Below are 15553 nucleotides of genomic sequence, written 5' to 3' on the forward strand. Positions count from 1 at the left end.
CCCGACTGCTTGCCATTCAGCCTCACAGAAATCTGGCCTCAACCTTGGAAGTCGCTCCGTGTCCCCTTCACAGTGTTCAAGAAATTCTTCCCAAAATGCTGTGTAAACCTCTCGACACTTCGGCATCATCAACACAGCTTTCATTGACTAAATTAAATGTTAGATTGAACTTCATTATGCTACTGTCCATAAACACAGACAACAAATCATCAACCACCTTAATCCTACAAATGGATGCATCTCGTGTGCGCTCTGGATTTCCTTGGTGGTCAGGTGAGGTTGACAGAGACAGATGGCTGTCTAAATCTGAGGGCAAATCTTGCAATGAAAGTTTCCGCCCGCTCTCCTGTAAGAGTAAAACATTCAGGCCAAACTTTGTTTAACCAATTAAGCAGATGTAAAATGTTTACCACATTAGTGTGAAGCCCTATAGAATACACCCCTACATTTAAACAAAATAACTAAATTTTGAAATGTGAATTTCAGAGTACAGGTGCTGGTCAAAAAATTTGAATATCAGGAAAAATTTCATGTCACTGATTCCATTCAAAAAAAACTTGTGTATTATATTCATTTATTACACAGAGTGATGCGTATCAAGTGATTACTTATTTTATTTTGATTATAACTTTCAAATAATAAAAACTTCAAATTGAGTATCTCAGAATATTAGAATATTGTGAAAAGGTTTAATCTGAAAGACACTTACTGAACTTAAAACACCTGCAAATACCTTTAAATGGTCTCTCAGTCTAGTTCTGCAGGCTATGCAACCATCGGGAAGATTTAGGCATGGCTGTTGTCCATAAGACAACTATTGACCCCTTGCACAAGAAGGACAAGACACAAAATGTCATTGCCAGAAAGGCTGCCTGTTCATAGAGCTCTGTGTCCAGGGACATCAACAGACAAGCTGAGGGAAGGACAAGATCTGGTAGAAAAATGTGGACAAACAATAGGAATATCCTCTCCTTGGAGAGGCTTATGAGACAAAACACGTTCTAAAATGTGGGGGAGACTCACAAAGAGTGCACTGCAGCTGGAATTAGTGCTTCAAGTACCACCACGCACAGAAGTACGACGGAATATTAGTAAGACTGAGTATTAGGGCCAAATAAAGAGGGAAAAAAATGACGACGAGATTCAAGCCGTACTTGTAACAAACGCGGAAATGTTCGTTTACCCCTGAGACAACGGCAAGGAGGAGGCTCGGCCAGGCTTTGGAGTTCACACCAGTTTATTTAAAACACAATAAAACAAGCTAAAAACAGGTTAAAAGAGGGTTGCCTAGGTCCCAGCCAGGGCAGGGTGGCGTGGCGTCCATCTCACCCCTGGGAGGACACTGCTCCATGGTTCGGTATGCACTGAGAAACGTAACAAACAAAACTAGGAAAAGTCACGGCAAACCACCCCAAAAAAATACCTCTGAGCAGGCCTCCGAGGGGTTGAGCCTCCCAAGGCCCTGCTGGGACACCCCTCAAAGTGTCTATAAAAAGTAAAAAAAACAGTAATAAAAATGGATCTAAAAAAGAATAAAAACGCGTCCACCTCTAGTCCTCTTCCCGTGGTGCGGCGTTTGTCCGCGAAGCGGGACCTGTCGTGTGTCCTCCAAGGCCGTATTTATAGTGGCCACGTGTTAATTAAGGTGATTGGGAGCACCTGGGGGGTGAGAGTTCAGACGCTTGTCCGCAGCGCCCCCTTCAGTACGCTACATACTGTTACTACGAGAAAAAAAAAAGTCGTACCATTACTACGAGAACTATTATTTTGTAGGGGCAATGTAGCTGAATAAACCACAATATTGAAGCATCTTTTCTTTTGGAATCTGTTTTACAAATAGGGAAATCCTTAATATTTTGGCTCATATACATAAAATTATAATCAATAGAAGTATTTATACTAATTATAATTACTATTCTGCATCTCCTGAGTCGATATTTTAGAGTCTGCTTCATAGATGAGGAACTCCTTTATTCTTTGGCTCATCTCCATCAAATTATAATCAATAGAAGTATTTATAGTAATGCTTTGTCATAGCCCTCTGCGAAGGTCCATGTACTTAAAGTGCGTATCATCTTATTCAATTACATTATCCCTATGTAATAATATTACATTGCATTTTTTCTTAACACTTAACGATGCGTGCTATAACCTAATTTACATTAGACACAACAGTAGCGGCGACATACAGTATGAGGTGTCCATATCCATGCTGCTGTTTTGACATCGATAATGTTGGCAGTGTGAATACGCACCTTGTCACTTTTCATGCGCGCAATATCGCTTCACCACAACAACCGTTCCAAGTCGTCCTCCACATCGTCCTGCTGCAACTTCAAAACTCTAACTGAACTGGAGGCACTATTAGCTTCTGTCAAGTTCAAAATTAGATCCTTAGGTTGACATTGTAAAATTACCCAAAAATAAGGAGAGAAGACACTCAGTTTTCTTGGCCAAGGAGGTCAAAACATGTGGCTCTTTAGCCACCAAGATTGATCTAAAGGAAAAAAACCCCTCCTTGGTATTTTATTAGGGGGTTGTCCCTGGACAATAGGGCGCCGCCTTAAAGGGGAGGGGAGAGCAAGCTAGCGACACCCATGTGGTTTTTTATTGGCTATGTGTGTGCATGTAGGTGGAACTTAAGTGATACACGTGTGTGGAGCAAGAGCTTATGCAAACAATCAAAACAATCATATAAACAGTCAAAATAATATATAAGCAGTCAAAATAATGCAGACACTTTTAGTTATGCAACGTTAGAATAGTCCAAACACTTCCAGTTGTGCACCGCTGCGGCCCTGGAAGATGTCCTCGGATGGAGAATCGTCCTCGAGGGGCTAGGCGAAAGTCCAAAACCCCAGGTGCTAGGATGCCTGGAAGGTCTAGTTATACAACGGCGTGGCCATGAAGCCACTCCGACCCTCTTTCTACACTTTGTAACACTTAAGCATTATACTACAATCTATACAGCAAGCAATAATCATTTACTGGTTATATATGAATCAATATATTGTTTAAAGTAATTAGTAATTAGATAAAGTACTTAGAATGGCAGTATGTATTATTTATGATATATATATATATGAGCATAAGCAAATATTCAATCAACCAATCAGGCAAACATTTAATAAATCAAACCCCGATAATTATCTCAACAGCTTCCAAGATTTTTTTTGTGGGTGTGCGCTTCAATGTTAACTTTTTTTTTCCAAGTTTTTTTTTTTTTTTTTTTTTAATTTATTGCTTCAATATAATTTTTTTTTTTTTGCTTTGACTTAATTTTTTTTTTTTTTTAATTCCGTGATTTGTTTTTCCTGATTTGACGGACAAGAAATATTTCGTGTTACTTAAGGGGCACGTTTTTTTTTTTTTTACGTCAACTTTGTTTTGTTTTTCTTCTTCCATGTCCCATTAGGGGCCCCGTAGTTCTATACTATACTCATAATAATGACAGTTCATGTAGACGGAGTTGTGCTGAAAAGAAAAATCTTTAACAGATACAAAATAAATCTATTAATACCATTATTTTAAAAAAAATCTGACATTGTAAGCAGTTACAATTTCTTTCACAGGTATGTTGCACAGCTCCGTCCATCCAGCTAAATCATGAGCTGGAATCGAGAGTTCAATCAGCTGAGGTTTAGGCAATAGGGTGGATGTACATCATACAACAATTGGACAAAGTAAGGCACCAAAAGCGCCAATCCTCAACAGGATTTTAAGGAATATAGTCGTCCAACGTGCAAAATCTGATGAAGCCAGCATGGATGACAGGCAAAACAGTCACTGGCCTTTGCTTCTCACACCAACACACACGTGTCTTTTCATAACTGAGCAGGAAAAATATTTTTTGCCAGTGTGGGTTCTTGTGTGGTATTTTTCTTATATTGATTTTCATCAAATGGAGCCATACAAAAGACAAGAACAGAAAGAACAAAGTAAGGCAAACCAACAATGGAATGTGAAAGACAAGTCAGAAAGTCCAGTGGAACGTTCCATTATTATCCTGTGTCATCCTGATAGTGAGGGGGCCTTATCCATGATCCAGTGCATGAGGATGTTTTTCCGGGCACAAAAAGTCAAAATATTATAAAGCCTTTCCTGACATTTATCATTAATACGGTCATTTGTAAGACCCAAGAGAAGGGAAACTGGATCCAAATTAAGCTGTGTTATTAAAATGTTCTGTATTTCGGACAGGATATCACTCCAACATTTCTGTATTTTAATACAGGACCAATAGCAATGTGTCAGATCCAGGGGTGAAAGTGGCTAGAATTTCTTGCCGGAACGGGAGGGGGGGGGGGGGGGGTGTACCCTCCTAAAACCACCGAAATGCTAAAACTGCTTTTGGCACAGTTACAAATATAACACACAATAAAACAACAGTTTTCACAAGGGTTTGCACGTTCCCCTCACAGTTCTGAGATCAACAAGTGTTCAATCACGGGCTCCAACCTTCCAGTGTGGAGTTTGCATGTTCTCACCACGCCAGCGTTACATTTCTCCTGGTGTGCGTGAAAGCAGGGCTAAACTAAACAGGAAACAGGGCAAGCTGGAAATAGCAAAATTAAACTGAAAACATAACGAAATTATACGTTCGGTTTGGGCCATGGTTCTCGCTAACTTTTTAAAATAAATATATATTCGTATATGTATACTAAAACGATGTATGAATGTTAACTAAGGAATACTTATGAAATAAATAATTTGGGGAAAAAGAGAAGGCGCTGTATGGTCATTGCAGAGCCAGAGCGTGCCATGCTCCCTCTTTTTAATATTCACCTCTGCAAGACGGCAAAACCGCGTCTCTTTATTTATATTTAGCCAACTTTTCCAGTGCTATTTCGTTGTGTAAATGTATTTATAATGATCATAAAAATATGTAGACTATTTAAACCTTAAGAAAAGTTGCGTTTTTTTCTCTGCCAACTGAGAATTCGTTACGAAAGACAGGCGTTTATGCATAGGCATTGTCACCAAATGTGATCACACAAAATGCAACCAGTCCGTTTTTCCAAGCAGCACGCAGTGCTTTGTCCATGTCTGACTGGCGCATCCCTTCCCTCTCCTTCTCCTCCTGAGTCCTCACAAATAATACATAGACTTTTGAGGTTTTTATCAGGCTCGGGCCTACAAATAAAATATAACATTTGGTTTTTTTCCGGGCTCAGGCCTACAAATAAAACATAACATTTTGGGGGGGTTTTCGGGCTCGGCCCTGCAAATCCGTTTAATTGAATGCGCTCGGGCCGCGTCGGGCTACAATACTCGCGGACCCGGGTCGGGCTGGATTTTTCAGCCCCGATCTTACCTCTTAATGACCTTAAATTGGTTGCAGTTACATGTCGGGAACGCACCCTCCGGAACAAAACACGACACGATTTGACCAACATTGTGACAACCAATGCTGATCAAAAATGACCTAATGTCCAGGTTATAAAATTGCGCCAGCAGCCCTCCACGCACAGAGAACGCCAGTAGGCAACACGGGACAAGTCCGTGAAAGCGTCCAACCTGCTTCATTCTCGAGACATCTTCTCATGTGAAAGCAATGACGAGAGTAGATCCCGCGTCACCTGATACGGGAATTTCCCTGGATACATGTATGAAAAGGGCTACAGGCAACGCGACTTGTCAGATCGAGATGTTGGGAAGAACTATGTAGAGTAAATGAATAATAAAAATCAGTGAAAACGGACGACGCTAAACAAGCTCTTTATTAGGCTTGTTGTTAACACTTGTGGATGTAAATCTGATGTTAGTAGATTGTTGTTATTGGTGATGCGTGTGTGGCAGCGTGGCAGTTTTTATTTTTTTAATCAATTAATTTTTTTAAATGGGTTTTGACAGTTGCCGTCATATTTTCGGGATCAAAGCACCGTATGCCGGATCGGTGTTCCGCCAAGAAATACGATGGCGGCACGCCGATCCGGTGCGTTTCGGCTCACTTTCACCCCTGGTCAGATCACCGATTTCTGTCACCAATTGAGCAAAAGCCTCTGTCAAATAATTAAGTGGGTGACATGGTGGGCAATATACATTGAGGAAAGCAAATTTCTGAAACCAAAACAAAGCGTCCATATTCATCTTTAACACATTTTGACACCTTAAGTGGTCAATTTTTTCTGATGAGTACTGCCATCCCTCTGCTTTTGGAGGTGAATGATGAAAAATAGACTTGATCAAAACTACATTGTTGCAGCCTTAATTAAAGCTGTAATGTGAAGTAAGGTTGGCCAACCATGTTTTTGAATAATATCAATGGCTAAACAGTTATAAGCATATTTTCATTATTTTTTTTAACGCAACCCTTCCAGATTCTTTGTTTAACCCATAGCAACGCCCTTGACAACGAAAATGCTTTTCTTCGGCAATCTTCGGAAATTACGTCACACCGGGAAGTGCGAGGGAAGTCCGCCATAGAACAGTATTGTTTGTTGCATTGCTTCTCGGTAAGATGCCACGGCGGTGTGTGGCGATGTTTTTATTCTCACTCAAACGAAAAGTTGTATGAGTGGCCAAAGGATAGCAGGGAACATACAGTTGTGGTCAAAAGTTTACATACACTTGTGAAGAACATAATGTCATGGCTCTCTTGAGTTTCCAGTTATTTCTACAACTCTGATTTTTTCTCTGATAGAGTGATTGGAACAGATACTTCTTTGTCACAAAAAACATTCATGAAGTTTGGTTCTTTTATGACTTTATTATGGGTGAACAGAAAAAAGTGATCAAATCTGCTGGGTCAAAAATATACATACAGCAGCACTAATATTTGGTAACATGTCCCTTGGCCATTTTCACTTCAATTATGTGCTTTTGGTAGCCATCCACATGCTTCTGGGAAGCTTCTGGTTGAATCTTTGACCACTCCTCTTGACAGAATTGGTGCAGTTCAGTTAAATTTGATGGCTTTCTGACATGGACTTGTTTCTTCAGCATTGTCCACAAGTTCTCAATGGGGTTTAAGTCAGGAATTTGGAAAGGCCATTCGAAAATCTTAATTCTAGCCTGATTTAGCCATTCCATTACCACTTTTGATGTGTGTTTGGGGTCATTGTCCTGTTGGAACACCCAACTGCGCCCAAGACCCAATCTTCGAGCTGATGACGTTAGGTTATCTTGAAGAATTTGAAGGTAGTCCTCCTTCTTCATTATCCCATTTACTCTCTGTAATGCACCAGTTCCATTGGTAGCAAAACAGCCCCACAGCATAATACTACCACCACCGTGCTTGACGGTAGGCATGGTGTACTTGGGGTTAAAGGCCTCACCTTTTCTCCTCCAAACATATTGCTGGGCATTGTGGTCAAACAGCTCGATTTTTGTTTCGTCTGACCACAGAACTTTCCTCCAGAAGGTCTTATCTTTGTCCATGTGATCAGCAGCAAACTTCAGTCAAGCCTTAAGGTGCCGCTTTTGGAGCAAGGGCTTCCTTTTTGCACGGCAGCCTCTCAGTCCATGGAGATGCAAAACATGCTTGACTGTGGACACTGACACCTGTGTTCCAGCAGCTTCTAATTCTTGGCAGATCTGCTTTTTGGTGATTCTCGGTTGAATCTTCACCCTCCCGACCGATTTTCTCTCAGCAGCAGGTGATAGCTTGCGTTTTCTTCCTGATCGTGGCAGTGACAAAACAGATGCACTTTATACTTACAAACAATTGTTTGCACTGTTGCTCTTGGGACCTGCAGCTGCTTTGAAATGCCTCCAAGTGACTTTCCTGACTTGTTCAAGTCAATGATTCACTATTTCAGATCAATGTATGTATATTTTTGACCCAGCAGATTTGATCACTTTTTCTGTTAACCCATAATAAAGTCATAAAAGAACCATACTTCATGAATGTTTTTTGTGACAAAGAAGTATGTGTTCCAATCACTCTATCGGAGAAAAATCATAGTTGTAGAAATAACTGGAAACTCAAGAGAACCATGACATTATGTTCTTCACAAGTGTATGTAAACTTTTGACCACAACTGTCTTTCGTTCGCACGAAGCGAATGAATTTCACGCCATCATCGAGTAGTGTTCTCTGCTGCAAACACTTCGAAGATGCCTGCTTATGATCAAGGATTTGCCAAAAAGTAAGTGTGTTTTTTGGATAGATGACTGATGACTTTGTCAAAGCAGAGCTGCCAACTGTTGTGGAATGAAAAGTATAAGCTAGCGACGTTAGCCGAAAGTTAACTCGTGGCAATCCCCGATCATAGTTGTTGTTGCGTTCGCTAGGTTAAGCGTGTTTAAATTGTGTGTCATCTACAATCTTGTCAAGGGTTAATCCACTGTCAATCGGGAAAGGGGTGTGGATGTGCACATAAGCGGGTCGGCGTCGCGGTAATTCACGGTCACGTTGCAGTAAGAGACACACACCGCCGGTGAGTTTGTGCACATTTATTTGTATTTGTATTATGTATTTCCACCTTCATGCTTCAAGCATTGCATTGCATTTGTACGGTTCGGCGTTTCTTTCACGGTGATCGCTTGATAGCCTTCTAGTTTGTGTTTTACGTACGAGAGCCGCTGACAGGTGACAACAACATGCGTGTTGCTTTTAATGTCTGGCAGCGAATCAGCGAACGCGCAGGTCACGCAGTGAATTATGGGAAATGTAGTCTCGGGACAACACTGAAGTGGTGCTTTGTAATCTGTTCGCTTGTGTGAAAAAACTACATTTCCTCACGCCATTAGACGCCACTTTTGCCGAACTGTGTTCTTACTTTTCCATAAGAACTGCTCCATGTGTTAATAAAGAGACAAGGTTGTCAGCACATCGTGTGTTCGATACATTTGTAAACAAAAAGCTCATAATAAGACACTATGCACGATCCGTTTAAGAGACGCTGGGACTGGAGAGCTGTGAGTAGTAGGAGGCGAGGGGGAAATTGTCGCGTTCCACTGCTTATCAGAATTGGTTTTTGTTGCAGAGCCGGCAGTGGGGGCGTGCCGACGTCGCCAGGGATTGCCTGCAGCTAATCCCTGCCCGTCAGCTATAGTATATAAACGCAGGCTATCCGGGAGAAGAATGCCGAGGTATTTCCCTTGCTGGTCGCCATTAACACGTACTGTTTTCGAGTCGCGTTGTATTTGCTTTCTAGTTCGTCGGACGTCTTAGTTTTGTGATCCTCTACCTTGTGCAGTATTGAGTGTGTTTTTGTTTGTCTTTTTGGCTCTCTGCCCTCCGCTCAGTTTTCGCGTGTTTGATCCCTGTCAACCTATTTGTCCTGGACCCCTTTTGTTATTCCCTTTTTACCGCGTTCGCGTGTTTTGTTTTATTTGTGATTAATAAATCCCCGAACGCTTCCTTCTGTTGTCTGTTTTTGGGTTCAATCTTGTTCTCCGCATCCGCGGATCACAACAGAAATGAGCGAGAAGCAAAACTTTGCGGTCGAATGTGGCGGCAGTCCGCTATTATTTTGTTTTCTTATTGTTGCCACAATAAAGTGAAGAAAGCCATCAACGACTCATCTCCTTCTTTCCCCCCAACGTTTTTATATGATTATTTTATATGCATGAGACCTGCCAGATCTGCCAAAATGAACATGAAGTCTAATTATTATTATTTTTAACAATGTCATCAGATAGACAAAAACATAAAATTATGTGCAAATGCCTGCATCTTCAACTCATGAAAATAATAACAGCCTATATCTTAACAATGTTGTAATCTCTATGGGTCTTGTATCCATTCCATGTCAGGTAGTCTAGGCACATTGTTTGCATCCTGATTAGCGTCTGGCTAATACATGTAAGGTCCAACATAAAATTCCAAGCTCCTCTTCTTCCTCCAACTCTTCAAAAACTTGGATCTCCTCCCTTATGCTCGATCTATCGCTTATATCACTGTTTGAATCATTATTTGAAGGGCTTTGTATGGCCGTTTGTATGGAGCTGCCATCGCGGTTCCCGGTGTGACGTATCACTTCCGGGTTCGTCCCCTTTCAGGCTCGAACTTCGGAAACGCGATTATTTTGTCAAATATACAACATATAAATTATTTTTTCATGCTTTATTTGTTGGACAATGTTTAATTACTTTACTTGTGACCCTATGTGGCATGTGAAGAAATTACTTCACATTACTGCTTTAAATGTTCCTCATAATTGAGGTGTGTTTCTTGCAGCATAGCAATATCAACTTTTTCTTTCTTTAAAAAACAAAGTATTTTTTTCCTTTTAACATTCCAGGTGCAAAGCTTCAGTGTGTAAGAGGTCATGAAATTTTGAACAGAGTATTCGGGCTTCCAAATGTACTACACTCTCCAGGTAGGTCATGCACCATACTATAACCCAGCTTAGAAATAAAACAAAAACAAAAAACACAAATCACACACAACAAGTGTGCAGAAGAGCACTGTGGGAGGGAACTTCCCCTTTTGTTAACCAGGGGGTTACCTTAACTTTTTCCATTTCTCACCTCTAACTCGGAAAACCTTTCTGGACCCCAATAGTACCACCTAAATGGTAGTATTCACCCTTATATAACATTGGGCAGGTTCTTAAAGGGGGCAATAGGACCACACAAAAAAATCACTTCAAATGGCCCAATCAAGACTTTATGAGACATCAGTCTTCACAAAAGTTAAATATAGAAACCCACCACAAATAAATGTAATGAAAAACAACATATCTCATTTATTAAGCTTGTTAACCTGCCATAGACATAAACGCAAAGGCGGTTTTTGCTATGGGCAATGTGGGCGACCGCCCAGGGCGCAATCTATTTGGGGGCGCACAAGCGCCCTCTCGGGAAAGAAAAAAAAAAAAATCGTGCCGTGCCGGACTAATAAACGATATATGAAAAAAAAAAAATAGAGAGCAGGCTCTCTGTATTGCGCTTTTGCTTGTGCATGCAAGCACATGAACGCCGTGGCGCCGCCCGCTTTTTCTTCTTGTCCTCCCGCTGTAGCACTTGCGCACGGCCAAGGCACCGCCCTCTTTTTCATTTTCTCCTGTTCTGGCGCCTTGCACGTGTACACAACTCCACAACTCCTCATCCTCGTGGTACTTCTTTTTCAATATGGAGCAGCGAGAAGTTAAAAACAAACTGAAGACGGGCGAATGGAAGAGGCAAGAATGCACCGGTAGGAGTGAGGTGTGGAAAGAATTTCAATTGATCGTGGAAGATGCAACAAAAAACTGTGTCGGCTTCATCGAATGCGACAAATATATACCCAAAACTTTCCAAGTTGGCAAGAAAAAGTGTTTTGCATCCCTGCAAGCACCAGCCGCAGCAGCTGCGAGAGAGTTTTCAGCGTTGCAGGCCGCACAATAGATCAGCGGAGAACGTCACTGAAACCTGCCAGTGGACGCAATCTTATTCCTGCACGAAGACGACCAAAAAATATAAACAGTGTACGTAAGCCATAATATCCTGCTGTTCAAATCGCCATTTGTAGCCCGAGCCGGTCTAGAAATTTCCCTTATTTCACAGGAAAAAAGAGCAGGACATGAGGCCGCAAGTTGCAGACTGCAATCAGCCCGCAGTTTAAAAGCTTTTATTTCATTTGTATTTTTTTTTAATAATTTATTTTTGGTATCATTGTCATTACAATAAAGAATGTTATTTCAAAGCATTTGTAGTTTTTTTTTTTTTTTTTGCTGCTGCTGTTCCCTCTCGTCAGAGAGGCGCGTCCATGTGAGAACAATATCCCACACACTCAGAAATATATTTAACAAACTTTCCCAGTGTTATTTCGTTGTATATATGATTTTATAATTCTCATAAAAATATGTAGACTATTTAGATATTGAGTAAACTTGCATTTTTTTTCCCTGACAACTGTGAATTCGTTACGAAAGACACTTATTTATGCACACAAAGGCAACAGAAATGTGATCCTTTTGAATCTTCTCCTCTGTGTGTCTGCAAAACCGCATTTAAAAAAAAAAAAAAATTAAACTTTCCCAGCGTTATTTCGTTGTGTAAATGTTTTTATAATGATATAAAAATATGTAGACTAGTTAAACATTAAGAAAACTTGCGTTTTTTTCTGCCAACTCGAAGAAATGAAAATAAATTGATGCGTTTTTTTCCCGCGTCACTCCAACAAATAAAAAAAAAAAATCGGGTTTTTTCGGGCTCGGGCCTGCAAATCTAGTTATTTGATCGGGTTCGGGCCGGGCTGGGTCGGGCCTCAATACCAGCAGGCCGTGTCGGGTCGGGCTGGATTTTTTAGGCCCGAACTAGGCTCTAGTCAGAAGAAAAGGCAGGGGGAGACGGGAGGGGGATCAGCTGCTCGCAACTGCAGAGTGAGTGAGCAGGACGAGTCTCACTCACTCTCAGAGGTCACCGCCTTAGCGGGGGAGTCGAAGCTTTCAGCCTCCCCACCGTGGATTACTTTCAGTTTAGCCGGGTAAAGCATCATGTATTTGGCCCCCAACTCTCGTAGTCGCCTCTTCACATCATCAAAAGCCTTCCGTTTACGAAGCACCGCCGCCGACAAATCCTGGAAGAACATGATGGAGAATTCCCGGTGCTTCACGGTCCCGCGGCATCCAACACCCGCTGTTTGTCGGCGAAGTTGTGAAATCGGATCAGGACGGGTCGCGGGTTCGGTCCCGGCTTTGGCGCTAGAGTACAGTGAGCCCTCTCAATTTTAACACTGCCGGCTTTCGTCTCCATTCCGAGCACGTCGGGTATGCAACTCTCATACCCATAGAGTTGCTCCTCTCATGTCTTCTGGTAGTCCAATAATGAGGACATTTTTCCTCCTGCCTCTATTTTCAAGGTCGTCGATATACTCGGCCATGCTTTTTATCTGCTTCTAAAGCTCGTGCACCCAGGTATTCACGTCCTCGCAGGTATGTTCGGCCACAGCAATCCTGTTTTCGGCCTCAGCGGTACGCTCCTCAATCTTATTTAATTGCTCGCCATGCGCCAGTACCATTTGAGATAGCGGCCCAAGCTTTTCATCAATCACCTTAGTGATGTTTGGCGTTATTTCCTGAATAATTTGACGAAAGGAGGCATCGAGGATAACCCCGGTGTCCGGTTGAACCTGTTGTTCCGCTTCCTCTACCATGCTAGCAGAAGCTTCTGGCTCGCTCGTCTTCACTCTAAAAAATGATTCATGAGGCTAGTTGGTATGACTTGAAAACATGAGCTTTTTCAACATAAAAATGACTTTTTTTTTTTTTTTTTTACTATTCATTGTTTTATTAAGTTGGTAACTTCTTTTATGCAGTTAATCAAAATTAAATATTAAGAAAGACGTATTAACTTTAAAGTATATTGTTTTTGAATAGGCTTTTCTGCTTTCACGTAACAAAGGGAAAGATTAAGTGAGTGAAATTTAATTTCTATTCCGTTATTAAGTTGGTGCAACTTCCTAAATTCCCATCACATGTGCATATTACCACAGGAAAAGAATTGGCCATTTTCTGCCTTACAATATTTGCAGTTTGAAAGAAAATGAAAACAGATTTCATTACCATACATCAAGCAGCATACTCAAAAAATTACAAAAATGTTTACAACATTTAAATAAATTATCTTAAAACAGGAGTTACTTTTCAATCACCCTATATTGTTTGTACATTTGCAAACATTTTGTTGTACACTTGTTTCGCACTGTGTGTTGTTGTGCCATATCTGTGTATCAAAGTACTGGAAGTACACTTTTCGTTTATACCTGCACCTGAAGTGAACTGTTGACAATGTTTAGGATGTTTATATTGGTTTTGCTCTGCACTTTTATTTTGTCCATTCTTTTGAGTTTCGAAATATATATTTTTTTCCAAATAAAACTGGAGTTGCCATGTCCAATTTATTTAAAAAAAACAAGTTACTCCTAGGCGGCACGGTGGCTGAGTGGTTAGCACGTCCGCCTCACGGTTCTCAGATCAAGGGTTCAATTCCAGGCTTTGGCCTTCCTCAGTGGAGTTTGCATGTTCTCCCCGTGCCTGCGTGGGTTTCCTCCCACACAGGGGTCGCGTTAACCGGATATTTTCCGTCGTTGACCGTTTTTTTAAAAACTGAAATCCGTCCGTCATTTTGACAGGTTGCAATTCACACCCCAGACCACAGGGTGGCGAGTCAGCATATTAGCTATTGTCTCTCTTAATGCATGACGTCGTTGGCTCTTCTGTCAGAATATTGTAGCGTCACCGGGGTCTGGCGGCGGCACCGTGATTGACACATCAACGCAAGGTTCTTATTGGTGCACCCGATGTGCCAGCGCGTCATCCAATCACCCAATCACATGACGTCACAACTCCGCCCCCCTGACCGGAGCCGCCATATTGTGTGTCAGCTCGTCATATTTACACATTACCGCTACGCTACGTACATGCCTCCTATTACGGCGTGTTTTTCTGCTCGTTAATATTAATAATCAAAATGGTGAAGGCGTGTGTGGCGGTTGGTTGCTGTAACAGAGAAGATGGACGGAGAGACTTGAAGTTCTACCGTATTCTGAGAGACCCGAAGATGAGAGCGAGATGGACTGCTGTAATTCGACAACAAATCTGGGCACCAAACGATCACCACAGACTATGTAGTAGTCTTTTTATATCTGGTAAGATGCATTTAATATATATTTAGAAGATTTTGGGCTGACAACCACAATTAAGATCATTGTGTGACGTTGGTGATTGGGGTCTATATCGTTGCCTCTTTTTCTTTGGGGGCGGAGTTGTTGGTAAGCAGAGTAAAAAGGGAGAAAAATACCACGACTTCCGTGTCTAATTTTTCGCCGCCAAGCAAGTGTTACAATATTAATTGATGAGATGTACTCTAGATTCTCATCATTTAACCGCTGGTTGTCTAGATGGTGCCCAGAAAACGATATAGTCTTTGTTGATAACTGGCACGCGTTTTGGGGCAAGTCCGGGCTCATGCGCCGAGACGGCATTCATCCGACTTGGGACGGTGCTGCTCTCTTAACTCGAAATTTGGCCGCCAAACTAAGTCTCCCAAAGTGACACTTCAGAGTGGGGGCCCGGGCGCAGTGTTGTAGTGTAAAACACAACTCTGTCAGTGGTGACCACTCGCCTCTTTCCGAGCTGTCACAAATCCAAAATTCAGGACAGAAGATAGAGACTGTGTCCGTGCCTCGTATAGTGAACAGGGGAAAACAGAGTACTATAGGAACGAGACCAAAGAATTTAATACATATAGTCCCTGATAGCAGTGAAAATAAAATAGCTCGTAATAATAAATAAATAAGATGCGGATTATTAAACATCAGGTCAATCTCGCCCAAATCTCTGTTAGTTAATGACTTAATTGGGGATTATAATATTCATATTTTGGCCCTGACTGAAACTTGGCTTCAGCAGGATGACTTTGTTAGACTTAATGAATCCACACCCCCAAGTCACGTGAATTTTCACACAGCTAGAAGCACGGGCCGTGGAGGGGGGGTGGCAGTAATATCACACTCTTGTTTAGGTATGAGCCCAAAAAGTAAAGCTAATCACATTTATAAATCCTTTGAAAGTCTAGCACTATCAATTATAGACGCTAACTGGAAGAACCAAAAACCAATTCTTTTCATAGTGGTTTACCGTCCCCCTGGTCCCTACTCACAGTTTTTGTTAGATTTCTC

Source organism: Corythoichthys intestinalis, chromosome 13, assembly GCF_030265065.1.
Source record: "Corythoichthys intestinalis isolate RoL2023-P3 chromosome 13, ASM3026506v1, whole genome shotgun sequence".
Lineage (NCBI taxonomy): Eukaryota > Metazoa > Chordata > Actinopteri > Syngnathiformes > Syngnathidae > Corythoichthys > Corythoichthys intestinalis.